Source organism: Leptinotarsa decemlineata, unplaced genomic scaffold (assembly GCF_025532065.1).
Source record: "Leptinotarsa decemlineata unplaced genomic scaffold, Ldec_3_MD MMD2_tig00026316_RagTag_RagTag, whole genome shotgun sequence".
Taxonomy (NCBI): domain Eukaryota; kingdom Metazoa; phylum Arthropoda; class Insecta; order Coleoptera; family Chrysomelidae; genus Leptinotarsa; species Leptinotarsa decemlineata.
This window is the reverse complement of record NW_027412685.1, coordinates 2,417,763-2,434,306: the sequence shown is the minus strand read 5'-3', so window position 1 is coordinate 2,434,306 and position 16,544 is coordinate 2,417,763.

The window sequence follows — 16,544 nt, the reverse complement described above, 5'->3', positions numbered from 1 at the left end:
ATGGCCATATGTTAGAGATTCTTTTTCATATTATTTCTGATGATTTTTAAAATACGACATAATGACTGGTCGTGGAATTCTTGGACAAGAGTTTAATGTAAATATAACTTCCGATAATCTCGAAATATTCAAGAGTAAACAAATTTATGCGTGCAATGAAGCTGAAACTAATAGTAAAATTGATTAGAATAATGTTGACACTGATGTAACTGGAGATAATAGAATGAAACTCATTTCTGTTTTGGAAGAATTTCATAATTTGTTTATTCCGGGGTTTCCAAGTACCCGTATAAATACCGGGCAACTCGAAATACGTTTAAGGACCCTGATGTAACTGTACAAAGACGACCGTACCGTCTTGGTGCCGAAGAAAGGCAGGTATATAATTCTAAATAGAGTTGACGAATTGTTAAATGCAAATGTTATTCGCCCTAGTTGTTCCCCGTTTGCCAGTCCTATATTACACGTCAAAAAGAAAGATGGCTCTAATCGTTTGTGTGTAGATTACGGTGAATTCAATGATAATACTATCGATGATAAATTTCCATTACCTCTTATTTCGGATCATATTGCCCGATTGAGTAACGCAAAATATTTCACATGCCTAGATATGACTAGCGGGTTTCACCAAATCCCTGTTTATCCGGATTCTATCGAACGTACTGCGTTCATTACTCCTGATGGACAATTTGAATATCTAACCATGCCGTTTGGCTTAAAAAATGCACCATCTGTTTTTAAACGGGTCTTTATGAAGGCTATCGGAAATCTCGCATAAACTTATGTTATTGTTCACATGGACGATATTATGATAATTGCCTCTACTATCGAAGAAGCGCTAAAAAGAATTCGAGAAGTTACCAGCATTTTAATCAAAGCCGGATTTTCTTTTAATTTTTCCAAATGTTCATTTCTCAAAACTTCAATAAATTATATAGGCTACGAGAATAAAGCTGGAGAAGTTCGACCCAACTCTCGAAAGATTGAAGCTCTAACATCATTACCTGCACCTCAAACCATAACCCTAGTGAGACAGTTTATCGGTCTCTCGTCCTATTTCCTTAAATTCATTCCTAAATTTTCAAAGGTCATGAAACCTTTGTATCGACTGACCTCCGGTAATAATAGAAATATTGAATGGACCGAAATGCATGAAAAGGTTCGTCAAAAGAAAATTTCAGTGCTGAATAATGAGTCAGTCTTAATGATTTTCAATCCAAATCTCTCTATCGAAATACACACGGACGCTAGTTCCGAAGGTTATGCTGCAATCTCAATGCAAAAATTAAGTGGTTTGAATCGAGTTATTGAATATTACAGTAAAGCGACTAGTCCAGCTGAATCAAAATATCATTCATATGAGTTAGAAACGTTAGCAGTATTTAATGCAGTTGAATTCTTTCGTCATTATTTACATGGTCGATCGTTTACGGTAATAACAGATTGTAACTCTTTGAAAGCATCTCGAAAAAAAAAAATCTGACTTGACACCTAGAGTTCATCATTGGTGGGCTTTCTTACAAACTTTCAATTTTGAAATTATTTATAGAGGAGGGAAACGCATGGCTCATGCCGATTTCTTTTCTCGAAATGATAGTCGCATTGCAATCATTTAGCAATAAATTGCACTACTAATCGAGTCACTAAAGCTAGTCCATTAGAATTAATAATCGGTAAAGTAGCCAGGCCATTTGGAATAATGACTGATCAGGCTGATAAAAAAAATTGATATCTCCGACGTACGGCAGAATGCGATTGTTAGTATTGAACGTAACGCTGAGTTTGATAAATCTAGATTTGATAAAAATAAAGCTAAAGTAGTCCGATTTAATGTTGGAGATTTTGTATTGATTAAAAATGAGGAAAGAATTAAGACAAAGTTAGACCCGAAGTTTCGAGGTCCGTTTATGGTGACTGAGGTTCTTGACGGCGATCGGTATAATCTAAAATCATTAAGTAATAATAGAACATTCAAATATAGTCATGAAAACTTGAGAAAGAATCCCGATTGCCATATTCCTGTTGAGTTGGATGTCTCTGACCAAGAAAACAATGAAAATGACTCTGAGACAGAGTCAGAAGCCACCAGGGGAGAGGCCGAGCACTAATGGTAGTTTTGAGGTTGTTGCACTTGCTCCAGGCTGTAGGTCGTAACGGCAAACCTCTGGGGTTTGGTCAGGGTGCGATGGGCAGTAGGATAAGTGGCGAGGGCCTGAAAGGGACTTTTGGTCGCACTACTTGCGCCAAGCTGTAGTCGTAACTGCAAATCCGTGTGGGGTTTGAATCGATCTTGGAAGTTGCCAAGATTGTCAGGGCGCGATGGGCAGTTGGCGAGGTGGCGGGGGCCTGAGAAAAGTCGTAAGCCGCACTACATGTGTCAGACTGTGGCAGTTGACAATGTGGCGGGGGCTTAGGGTGAATGTGTACATAGTTATGGTAACTATGGTGGTACACAGTTGTGCTGTATATGATATACAGAGGCAGACCATTGAGAGTGCAAAGGGTCTATACCTATGGTGGATGTGAAATTGTTAGTTGGTTGGCGAGGAGACAACTGAATGGAATAACAGAAGGATTTTTCTTAAGGAAATATTCAAAATAATTTTTCCGTTGATTTGTACATAAAAAAAATGCCGTTAAGAAATTCGTCAGTATACTGATCTCTAAATAATGGGAATTTTGAATAAGTAATTTGAATAATACTCACTACTGTAGTAAGTACAAAAGATTAAGCTGAAGATTGAAAAAATGTTTATTGGTGCACCCGAGGACGTGTGGTCGTCAGGAAGGCCGTGTCGGAGACGAAACAATAGTTGGAACTTTCCCTGGAAAAACCTTTCGTCTAGATTTTCATTGCAGTAGTATTTAAATGATAAAATTCAGAGTAGTTGTTTATGACTCAAGCCGATTATGTTTTGCCAGGCTTATAGCGGTATACCTGGGTCCGAGGTGAGACATCTTGTCACTAAACGTAGCCACGGTCACAGGATAGATAGTTTAATAAGAAAAGTATAAGGTAGACAGTTTGGGATGTTTGATAATTTTCACCTGGGAATGCCGAAGGGTATAGAGTGAGGTACCGGGAGTGCGAGTTGAACCTCGAACGAGAAAGGTCGAGATCCTGCTGACCGTGGATTCGTTATCGAACTTGTGGGTCTATCGTGATAAGTGCTGGTTATATTTTCTAATAACGATCTCTTCAAAATGTTGTATGTCTCTATGTGGGGTGGTTATTGTTGTGGTAAAGAATAACATGGGTTCATCCAGAGGCAGTGCTCTTGGCGCCCCCGAAGCTCGCAGTTTTAATCTTCCTTTTTGAAGATGATCACTTGGTGGTCGAAACACGTGTCGAGGTATTATAAATAACGATTGGGTGTTGTGTATATATATATATATATATATATATATATATATATATATATATATATATATATATATATATATATATAAAATTTTTGTACTACTTCTCCCACAGAATTAGCTACAATGCTTATTTCTTTTGAAGCAATTTTTTCCGATTCCAAGAAATAAATATAGTTAAAAAACAGGCTTTTGAAGAACATCGAACTGAAAAGTTGAAAATATTTTTTTTAATAACCTTAAAACGATAACGAATGAAAAATACTAGTATTATTGTCAAAAAAGCGCTGGGCGCTTGATATACAAAAAATATGGCATAAAGCACCAACGCTTTTTCCACAATAATACCAGTATTTTTTGTTCGTTATTGTTTTAAGCTTATTTAAAAAGAATAATTTCAACTTTTCAGTTCGATATTCTTCAAAACCGTGTTTTTCAGTTTTTCAAACTATATTTATTTTTTATTTTTCAGTTTCGTATGCTGTAAAAGAGTGTTTTTTAGTCTTTTCAAACTATATTTATTTTATCTAAACTTTGGGATCAATCAGGCGTATATTGTTTTGAAAAATGACCATTGATATTTTCGAACAGCGGCATCTGCCCGCGAATAGATCAAGGAATAATGTCGATATATCAAAGAGGTTACGTACAGCGCCATCTGTCCGCGAATAGTTCGAGCAATAATGTCGGTAATTCTGTCAAATACAGATCCCGAGCTTGAGAGTTACCAACACACATACAGGAAAAACAAAATCATGTATGATTTACGTTTACTCAAACTACAACACAAATTTCACTATACAGGTGTATCTGATACTAGAGTAAGCTATATCTAGTGTTTCTTAAATATGGTAATACGTAAATAGTAATCTAATAATTTCCGCTAATTATTTAATTATTAACATTTTATAACAATTGTAAGAACAATCTCTTTGAAAATTGAAATGCATACAAACACTCATTAAAATCTTGCGACTACTCATCAATTTCAACAAATTAATCTTCAATTCTTATTGGTCATGGATCAGTCTGAATTTTTGAATGTTTTTTGACTTTCAAGTATTCTAAAAGACTCGGTTTTTTATTTTTATATTCCAAATGTAATACTTACATAATATTTGATTTCAAAACGTTGGATTGCTCTTTTCCTTCATAAAAAAAACATTCTTGATTGTAGTGTAAAAGAATTTGAAAAAGAAAGGTAAAAAATTGAATGCTTTAGAATGCTTGACCATGAACAGATTCACAAATTCAGAACAACTTCTCATTGAACTTGTATGGTCAAACAAGTATTGCGGTTTTTTAAACTGTCATATTGAAGTTTCACCATAAAATTAAACATGTCCAACTCAAAGAAGCAAACTGCCGATTTCCAATTTTAAAGTTAATGATTGTTTATGAGTGATATGAAGTATACATATCATTATAATTATTTGTATGGTTATTAAGTTAGTCAAATTGAAAAAAAATATTGAACTTTTGCAAAAGAGCTAAGTGCTGTCTATAACTCTATAGTATTGCTCAAAAAGAGCTAAGTACATTTAGCAAAAAATAACTATTAAGTAGTATAAGGCTTCAATGAAATATTTGAACTATATATTACAAAAACATAGGGATCTTGTGTAACTAATTGAAAGTTGAAATTTTTTCATAGTAAGTGTAAATCCTAAAAGCTAATTTAACCTAGGACATTTCATTAACAGCTGAATACTTTCAAGTAAAGCAAACAAAGTTTATTCAAAATCTCGTTAATTTATGGATATTATATCAGTTTGCAAAGATTGATGTACAGTAACATTTTTTGCTATCAGATTTGTACCAATTACCTAAGTGTTTGTTTGCCATTCATTCTGGCTGGGCTGACTTATTTTGGGCATAATGAAAAACCTATCGCGCTTTTGTGAACTCTCAAGTGGAAATCTTGAAATAAAATAATTTGATACTTAATCAGGCCTCAGGCCGTAAAAGAATCTCTGGAAGCTATACAACCGACAGCAGTCAAAACCACACTGAAGATTCATATAATAATAATAATAATAATATTTAATAATAAACAAATAATAATACAAATAAACACCAACAGAGAACATCGCGAAAGCAGAGCTTGTATGCGGTGAAACTGCCAAAATTTTCGATTAAAAAAATATACGTATTCTATGAAATAAACTATAGCAACAAACAAAAAAGAAATACAGAAGAAATAATCTAGACAGTAAATAAAACTTTTTTATGTAGTAGTTAATAAAAATAATAATAAACAAAAAGAACTACAAACCATTGCAAACAACAGGATTTGCCAATACAAAAAAAGAACAACATACTATGTTACTAGGACGTCAGGCTCTTAGTAACAAATTAATTTGTATTCCGTAATTTAGCCTAGATTCAACCAGAGAGTAATATACAATCTTTATCACAGGTAAGTCTAAGTATCGGTTCAGAAATTTTATTTTATATAGCATAGGCCTTAATGTTTTAATTACATTTTGTATATGTATATTCCATTTCATAGTATCGTCAATTGTTATACCTAAATATTTTATATATCTAACTCTATTTATTTCTATTATTTTATTGTTGACATGTAACTGTACAACATTAAAATCTGGTAAACCATTTTCATAACAACTAAATGGAACAAAGCACGTTTTTGAGTAATTAACAGTTAATAAATTATAATCAAACCAGTCTATAATGTGAATAAAATCTTGATTAATTTTTTGTTGTAGGTCAGCCCATGACTCACTCTGATAAAAAACAGCCGTGTCATCTGCAAAACTAATAATGGAACCTTCAGTATTCAAGGTAAGTAAATGATTAATATAAATGGTGAACAGAGTAGGCCCTAGAACCGTACCTTGCGGCACACCATATGTTATTAAATTTTCTTCACTTAATTTATCATTTATTTTGACTTTTTGCTTTCTTCCAGCTAAATAGCTTACCATCAAATTATAAACACTGCCCCTGAAACCTAAATCCTGTAAAGTTTCCAACATCCTATTATGAGACACTGTGTCAAATGCCTTTGCAACATCCAAGAAAATGCATAACGATTTTTTGTTTGTATCTAGTGATTTATAAATTTTGCTTGTCAGAAAAGAGATTGCATCTTGTGTTGACCTATCTTCCCTGAACCCAAATTGATGTTCTGATATTAAATTGTATTTATTTAAGTATTTTGTAATACGAATTTTCAAAATTTTTTCAAATGTTTTGGCAAAGTTAGAAATCAGGGAGATAGGTCTATAGTTGGAAACTTCAGTTTTACTTCCTTTTTTATGTAATGGGACTACAATTGATAATTTAAAACAAGAAGAAGTATGTTATACACACTCAATATACTAGGTCTTTGCTATCTGAAATTTTCTGTCATACGACTGATAAGTAACATTCAATGAAATTGGTGTCTGAGGACACTCATACCGCCATAACATCAACACCACATCAGTTTGACCCGTTTGTCCTTCTGGCAAACATCAGTCCAAAGGGTAAGGAAGCCAGGTTCCAACCTGTCTAAATTCAAGATGACCTTCCACCGTCACATTTTGTCTTTTTTTCACATGACCCGTTTGTCCTTCTGGCAAACATCAGTCTAAAGGGTAAGGGAGCTGGGCTCTAACCTGTTTGAAATCAAGACGGCGTGCAGTATAGTATTTTGTCTTCAATCGAGGACCGCCTGCCCGGTACTGACAATGCCCAATAGGCTGAAAATGCTGTCTACCGCTGTCAATGATTTCTATGAAATATAAAAAAACACATCAACAATAGTATAAGGGTGAGACATTTTGACATATTCACATCGCACCCCCAGAGCACTTCACCAATTTTTTAAATGGATTACTCTATATAGTTTCGCATTATCAGATGCTCCATGATGAGCAAATTTCAACAAAATATAAAACATGTGGTCTGAAACTTATGGTTCTGAGCTACATTTTCAAGAAACACACAGCGAGGGGAAACCAACAAATCAGGAATAGCAGGCCATGTTTGGACCCATCAACACAACGTCGAGTGGTCCCAAGCTGAGATCTTACACAGAGAGGAACATTGGTTTAGGTGAAAATTCAAGGAAGCCGCATACATGTTGTTCAACAACGTATTCAGCCAAGCCAGCATAGAAATACGCAACATATGGAAACCCATATGTGAAAAATGGCCAACACCCGCCAAACAGTCATCTCCCACTAAACCAGTGAAGCGGAAAAAAATTGAAAGCGAGGATAAGTGGAAGTACTCAAACGACCCATAAATAGTCTTCTCTCGGAGGAATCAGTCCAGTCTCATCACCCGAAGACGATTGTGGATACTAACAATCGAAACGTCGTCAACTAACTTGGCTTGAAATCTCTTAACTTTTTCATTTTTATCTTCATTTTCATTTTGTACTTCTTTATTTTTATTTTTTGTTCAGTTGTTTCATTTTTACTTGTATTCTATTTCACTATTATTTCATTTCAGGTTTTTTTGCTTAATATAATTGTTATTTACAGCTATTTATTTTCAATTCTTCTTTTTAAGTTGTTTCAGGGATTCCAAATCATTTTATATATTAGACAATGGAAGTCCGTACTAGTGAAATTGGCTCAATTCTTTCTAAGACATTGCTGAAGCAAGCTCTCAACCATGTCTATCCGGTTTCAAACATTTTGTAACTCTAACTTTAGTGATCCTACTGAAAAGCAAAGAATTGGATTTAGCCTACAGAACAAATAATGATTTGAGTAAATTATTGAATTCCATCCTGCCATTCACTGTTGAGAATTGAATTAGTCAACTGATGAATTAGATTGCTTCCTTTTTCTCTCATAAACACATAGAGTAAAGAGTCGAAAGGGATACCACGTCCACAACCAAAACAACATAATAGATCGGCTCACCATTCTGAACTTCAGTAGTTATAGTAATATTAGTAGAAAAAATCGATGCTCTTTCAGCGAGATTATCACTTGGTTGTGTTAATAAATGGCTAGATGACGAGAGAGAAGAGGCCCCCAACGTTGCTGAACTGAAGACATTGTGGTCATTGGAGAAGACGTGGATATTGAAGTCATAGCGTGTGTAGTAGACCATGAAGGCGCGGAAGGAGATGCCGATGAGGTGCTGGTATTGTTGTGAAGGACCCGAAGGACCAGGGGGTTGAAGGAATCGAGGGCAATTCTTTGAAAGACGCCGGCACCTCAATAATATGCATTTGATGGTTGAATGCCAGCGAGCCGAACGATTGATGGTCACATCCGAATGTTTTGTTAGTGTTGGTTCCGCTTCAAAGAAAATAAACTGCATGTTTTATATTCAATCATATTTAATAGTCTTCATCAGAGTAGCAGCCCATCCATTTATATTCAAAGTGTGATTTGAAATATGCATTCCATGTCTATTATGTGATTCTAACTGACGAATTAGTTCTATTGTCATCATTATTGTTATTTTTATTATAATAACACTGGAACTTTTGGTGGAAAAAAGCCTTCCTCAGGGCTGTATTGACTACTCAAATTGCAGATAGTCCTCAGTCACGAACCGGACATGTGGCTACAACTGTTGATAATACTCCCTGTTTCATGGCCGCATGTCGCGAATATAATTTGCGGGCGTTACTGCTGAAGCGGACTTTTATGTTTTCGTATAATCAAATTTGACACAAAACTACTAATTCCGGAGTCGAATCCAAGATTCTTCTTGTTTATTTTCATGCTCACTTGCAATATACATTGAATGAAACTTCTTCATGGCAAGCATTGAACCAACCCACATTAAAAAGATAATGTATTGATATATTACTGGAGCTTTGTCCCAACACCAAACCGCTATTTTTAACACCTCGACACGTGTTCCAATCATCAAGTTATCAGCTTCAAAAGAAAGATTGAACTGAATCTACATACAATGTTGTCCTCATTTATTCTCTGGATACTTCTGCTAAGTACATGCATCTTGATTGTCTTCATTTCTGAGCTCTCGCAAATTCCAGACTTTTCCAAATTCTCAACTATATCCTTTGGATTTCCTAAAAGGCTCTGTAGTGTATGACTTGATATACTTATAATGGGATAAAACCCGAAACCGGTCGTAAAAATAAAATAACTAATGGAAATTAGACAACATTGTTTTCATTCATTTCATTGAAGTCAAAAAGATATCTTAGCATTCATCGCAAAATTGAAACTATCCTGCGAGAAAATACATTCAAGCGGCCTGACAAACCTCTGCAACAAAGTCCAATTTTTGTTTAGTGTTGATTGTTAGATGAGTTATTGCCTATTTCAAATGAGGTGTGAACATACTATTGTCTGTTACTAACTGGGGTACCCAGTCATAATACTATTTCCACGCATTCTTCAGTTTTTCTCTACACTCGTTTTTGAAGAATCAATCTCAAATATAAGTTTCGTTCTATGATCTTTTCATGAACTTCAGTTTTGCATGCGCCTTAACGGCTCATAAATCAACTGCTGCAATTATAATTGCCGTTGCATAAAAAAAGACCAGATAATAATTCATTGCCCCAATTATTCTTAAGTTTTCAATTAAAGATATGTTAACTTACTGTTGCACCAATTTCATTGAATGTTACTTATCAGTCGTATGACAGAAAATTTCAGATAGCAAAGACCTAGTATATTGAGTGTGTATAACATACTTCTTCTTGTTTTAAATTATCAATTGTAGTCCCATTACATAAAAAAGGAAGTAAAACTGAAGTTTCCAACTATAGACCTATCTCCCTGATTTCTAACTTTGCCAAAACATTTGAAAAAATTTTGAAAATTCGTATTACAAAATACTTAAATAAATACAATTTAATATCAGAACATCAAATCCATTTAAAAAATTGGTGAAGTGCTCTGGGGGTGCGATGTGAATATGTCAAAATGTCTCACCCTTATACTATTGTTGATGTGTTTTTTTATATTTCATAGAAATCATTGACAGCGGTAGACAGCATTTTCAGCCTATTGGGCATTGTCAGTACCGGGCAGGCGGTCCTCGATTGAAGACAAAATACTATACTGCACGCCGTCTTGATTTCAAACAGGTTAGAGCCCAGCTCCCTTACCCTTTAGACTGATGTTTGCCAGAAGGACAAACGGGTCATGTGAAAAAAAGACAAAATGTGACGGTGGAAGGTCATCTTGAATTTAGACAGGTTGGAACCTGGCTTCCTTACCCTTTGGACTGATGTTTGCCAGAAGGACAAACGGGTCAAACTGATGTGGTGTTGATGTTATGGCGGTATGAGTGTCCTCAGACATCAGTACCGCCCTTTACGGTGTACCCCTGCCTGGCTGGGGTGAGTTGGATGGAAAAGTTGTTCATCTTTCAACGAAAGATATAGGGGGCTCATTCGACAGAGTGTCGGGGCCTTATATATCGGGAGGGGTCGTCTACAGTATAATCCATAGCTTCTCTGACTAATGCCAAAATGTTAAAAACCAAGAAAAGTACTTAATAGAAATAACTGCGTAAACGCAAGCGAGACATAAGTGGAACCACCTATTGGTGTGACACCCAAGTCAACTTACCAAGTTCTCATGTCAGTGTTGGTGGTTTGATCAATCAACCGACAACTGCGGTGGCAGAAATTTGGGAAGCTAACCTGGAATTTCATCGAAAAACGAATCCACATGTTTCTAAAAATGATATGAAATCGAGAAAAGAACGACCATCCCCACGAGTCGCCGTCAGGCGACTCAGGTAAGCATAGTAATCAGATAAATTCTCTTTCAGTATGTTCACCGCAGAACAATCCGACCGCGATTCAATTATCCTTAGATTTACTAAGGAACGCTCGACGCTAATAACAATAGCCGCCGGTTAGTTTTTGGGGGCCCCAATGCAAAAATTCAGTTAGAAATAGTGACGACAAAATACTTTAACCGATCGCGAAAGGAAAGAACCTAAAGGCTGGCTTTCGACCAAAAGAGGTCAGATGTCAATCTTGCTGAAGTGCCCATCAGTAAGTAGAGGACCGCTAGGAGAGCGGGGGTGGATGGAGTGGGTAGTAGGTTCTCCTCGATAATTAAGTAAAGGGGGGAAGCTTCTACTTCAGGGCACATTTTGTCTTCAATCGAGAATCGCCTGCCCGGTACTGACGATGCCAAATAGGCTGAAACAGCTGTCTACCGGTGGCTCTTAAATTGAAATCAATATGGGATTGATCAGAATGGTACTTATTTATTTATCTTTTGATTTTCATATATATATATATATATATATATATATATATATATATATATATATATATATATGAAATCTGAAGTTTTCACGGATAGGAATATGCTGAACTGATTTTTCCGGGTATTTGATCCGTGTATGTGATATTATCTCTAATTTCACCGACGTTTCGACAAAATCTCATTTGTCATCATCTAGGTGTGCTGTTACGTGTTCAGAAGTTCTGTTGAGAACTCAGGTAAAACTCAACAACATTTAAGTAGTAGGTAGTAGAGGGTTTATGGACAATCTATATCTGAACACGTAACGAATACCATTTTACCAGTATAGTAAGAAGTGAGTTGAGCAAGGTCAACAGAACTTCTGAACACGTAACAGCACACCTAGATAATGACAAATGAGATTTTGTCGAAACGTCGGTGAAATTAGAGATAATATCACATACACGGATCAAATACCCGGAAAATCAGTTCAGAATATATATATATATATATATATATATATATATATATATATATATATATATATATATATATTTTTTATTGTTGCAACTAATTTTCCTTCATTTTGAGTATTTCGATATTGAATTCTACAAAAAGGATTTGAAGCTTTATTAGTACTGTCATCTTCTGGCACTCTTCAGGAGTGCCAGACCAACTGTTGAAAGCGCTCGCATATAATTAATAGAAGATATAAAGCTTCAAATCCTTTTTGTAGAATTTAATATCGAAATATATATATATATATATATATATATATATATATATATATATATATATATATATATATATATATATATATATAATATATCCTTTGTGTTAATTTTAATTCAACCTAGTTTCATAAAAAGAACATTTTCATTACCTAGCGTATTAGATATACTCTCTATACTATTATCATTCATAGCTTTCAGTTATGAAATTTGCTGTATAACCTTTATAGATTATGTTCTAATACTTGCTGGTTCGGACTATCTCCGATTTTGAATTTTTTCTGTATTTTGTACGCCGCCTCTTGGATTCTGCCTGAACTGCCTATTTCGTATGATTCCAAATCTGAAATTGTCATTGGGAAGGCTTGAAGATCTATTTAAATAGTCTTTTTCGGTTTCGACACTCTTTTATTAATAGTTTCTGCAGCAAATGACTTTTTTGTCTCCTTTTTAATTGGGGTGTTCCGGTATTGACCGATACTGCATTTCGCATACATATTTCGGAAATGCTTGTTTGTCACATCTGGTGATTCAAAATAAAATTTAAATTATCTCGAATCAATTGTATCGTAACTTAAGAAAATGTCTGGGCCAGTTAGGAGCAATCCATATGACGTCCTATGCTGAAATATGATAGTCAGTCATCACTGTTGACTATCAGTCATCACCCGAAGATGATTGTGGTTACTAACAATCGAAACGTCGTGAAGTACCTTGGCTTGAAACGTTTCAATTCATATTTCTTTTGAATTGTTCAACTGCATTTTGTATTTTATTTTATCATAATTTCACTTTGGGCTTTCTTTTTGCTTAATATTGTTATTTTCAGCTATCCATTTTAGTTTTATTCATTCAGGGATTTCAAACGATGTTAAATCATACTACTTGTTGTCCGCGGCTTCGCCCGCGTAGAATTTGATTTGTCACATTAGGTTTCCTGACAGATCATTTTGAACAAATAGTTACGATATTTTCTTATTAATCCAAAACTTCAGGTTTCCGACTTCAAAAGTGACGAACTTTCAATTAAGTCTTTACGCCCCTATTTTTTCCCCTTGAGGGTGGAAAGTACTGATTCCCTTTCTTGAAGCTTACTAACCCTATATAGAGAACCTACATGCATATTTCAAGATTCTAGGTTCGGTATCTTCGGCTTTACGGTAATATAAGAGCGGTCAACAGCTAGTAATTTATATTTTTACTTTAAAAATACAGTAACTGGAAAAATATGCCAACTGCATTAAGTAATTAATAGCTTCGAAGATCGAATTATATTACCTATAAAGAAATTCGCAAAAGTGCGGGTTAAGTTCTTGGCGATGGCGTTTCATTTCTTAGACCGCCCCTCTACCACCGCACATCGTCCCCCGTCGTCTTATAGTAGACGCGACGCGTAATGGCTTACTGCGATTCGTCCAAATTACTTAGTGTAAGTGACAAAATTTATCTATATCAAATACTTAAAATGACAATTGTATCAATTTTTTATAAGAATTTGACAGATATTCTGATAAGTGCTTTGTGAAAAAGTATTCAATTTAATTGTATTTGTGGCTCAGTATTTTGTATATAGTGGCAATCACGTAAGAGGTAGATATATACAATCGCGGACTTTTGTTTAGAACTATTTAAGATAAACAATCTTACGGTACATTATCTGCATGTAACTCCAACGGTATAGACAGCGTAGGCCAAGATAGCTATGAGGGAGCAAGAATTTTTTCGACTCACTTAATACTTACCGTTATATTATGACCGAAATTACACAACACTTTTGTAGATTGTAGCCTATATGTTATTTTGATGTATAAGTCACAAACATACATAGATACATCCATCCTCAAAAACATTCACATTTATATTAGAATAGATCAGACAATGTAAGACCAAACTAATGAAATTCACCATGAAACATTGTCAACCACCTTCAAACAAACATCAATATTGTGGTCCTGGTATGAAATTGCAGAAAATGTTGGAGAAAGGTGACAAGCACTTTACTGTATATTCAGGGAATTCAAACCAGGAGCTTGAACAAACTGCAATGAATCAATTTGAAGCAAATGATGTTTCTATTGAAGAGAAAGAAGCAGTTTGGTTGATAGCTTAGGGGAGACCGAGGAGGGTTGTGACACTTTTTGCTTTCACTCATATATTTTGGTTAAAAATTGACCTATATCTGTGAACTTTACATCAGTCAAAGCTTGTTCTATTCTCTATTAGAATCAAAAATAAAAATACACAAAACTAATAAGTTTCCCGAGATAATGGATTAAAACCAAAGCGACAACCCGTGTCACAACTCTCCTAATACCAAGGTAAGTTGTGACAGTGCTCGAGGTGAGTTGTGACACTTCAGTGTTTGGAATTTATCGGCACTTTTTGTAGATTAAAAATGAACAAGTAATTACGAAACAGTTTTAATCATAATCTTTGGCTAATTAAGTAACATAATTATTAAAACTTAACAAAATAAATCATCTTTCTAAACGGCACAGAGAGAATAAAAATACTTAATATTAGTTTAATCCGAAAAACAATTATGACACTCGTATTGCAGTTCTCCCCCAGTACAATCTTCATGTGACCATCCTTTGCAATTAATGCATTGCACCCATTTTTCGTTAGGCCTGCTATTGGCAAAGGGCTCGAGGCAACATAAGCAAAAACATTCATTTTCTGTGCCATCACTGCCCTCATTATCGTCCTCCTCTTCGTCACGAATATTCTTTGTCTTTGATTTATTTTTTGGTTTTTTCCCCTTTGGTTTCTTAGCATTTTTATCAGTAAAAATGCGCTTCTTCACGTTCTTCACTTTCCTATTTTCCTCTATGGCAGCAATTTCATCTTTAACTGGTGTATCTGTTAGCACGGCAGACTTGATCTTACGTCTATTCTGTTGCGTGGCTTTTCTTGGCGGAGCTTTAGGCAACGGCCTTATTGTTTCTGGCGAGAATACATTAGATTGGGTGGCAAGTGGATTACGAACTGTAGATGTAGATGCAACAGGTTCAATATTTGCAGGCTCTTTAGAGTTGTCGCCGGTCATAACAAGAGGAGTCACATTACGTTCTTCACATCCAACGTGCTCGTTGTGATCTCTTTTTTCTAGACCTTCCCCAACAACAACGTCGTTCTCAACTATATCAACTGACAAATTTTGGGTGGGGGTTCCTTCTTCCGGATTTTCTATCAATTCTTCTTCTGCAGTAATGGAAGCTTGTTCTGGCACAGGATTGGTCAAAATGCGATCTGTAACTTGGCTTGGCAAAAAATCTGCTTCTCCAAAAATATCTGTATTAACAGGCCATGTTCCTGTTGCAGCAAAACCAGCGCTGATATTTTTTGCAGTGATCGCCACATCAAAGGCAGTTTTTGTTATGGAAGGGATATCATAGATAGACATAACTTTGCCAGCATTTGACCGCATCCAATTATCACAAGCTGTGTTAATGGCCTTTTTAAGAGGACCAAAAATTGCACGATCCATTGGTTGCAGCTTGTGTGTGCAGTGTGGAGGGAACGTGAGCAAAATTATGCCGTTTTCCCTGCAAAACTCTATATTTTTCAAAGCCATGTGGGATGAATGGTTATCCAGAAGTAACAAAGCTTTTTGCTCTTTTGTTGGCCTCACGTGGTTTGTAAAATGTTCAAGAAAAAAGTGAAAGTCGTCTTCCTGCATCCACCCGGATCCATTTGCTGTTCCTACTGGAACAGCAGGGGCCATCCCGAATAAAATGTTCTTGAAATCGCTTCCGAGGGAATATAAACATAGGTGGTATATAATTACCCAAGGCGTTCCCAGCAAAAGCCAGCGTTACTAAGGTTCCTCTTTCCGCAGAAGTCATCGCACTGACTTGTTTTTCTCCACGTCGTGCGATTACTCTATCAGGTTTTTGGACTGTAGTAATCCCGGTCTCGTCGACGTTCCATAAATCTTTACCGCTGAGAGTATGCTTGGCCAAGACTCCTGTATAGTTTTCAAAAAAGGCAGCGACATTTGTCCTATTAAAGCTCGTGGCGCGAGCGATGCTTGTAGCTTGAGGTAGCCTAAGAGATAAATTTGAATGTCTCTTCATGAATAGCTTTAACCACACTTCTCCAGCCATTTCGTTTTTTTCCCATGATTCAGGAACTTTTTTATTGTGTTTTTTTGCTAATAAATAGGCTAAACTCCTTGTCTCTTTTGTAGTCAGTCCATAATTAGACGCGGCACAAGTCAACAAATAATCGCTCAATATCTTTTCTTCGTCCTTCGTAAAAACTGTTGGGCTGATATAGCCTACAGATG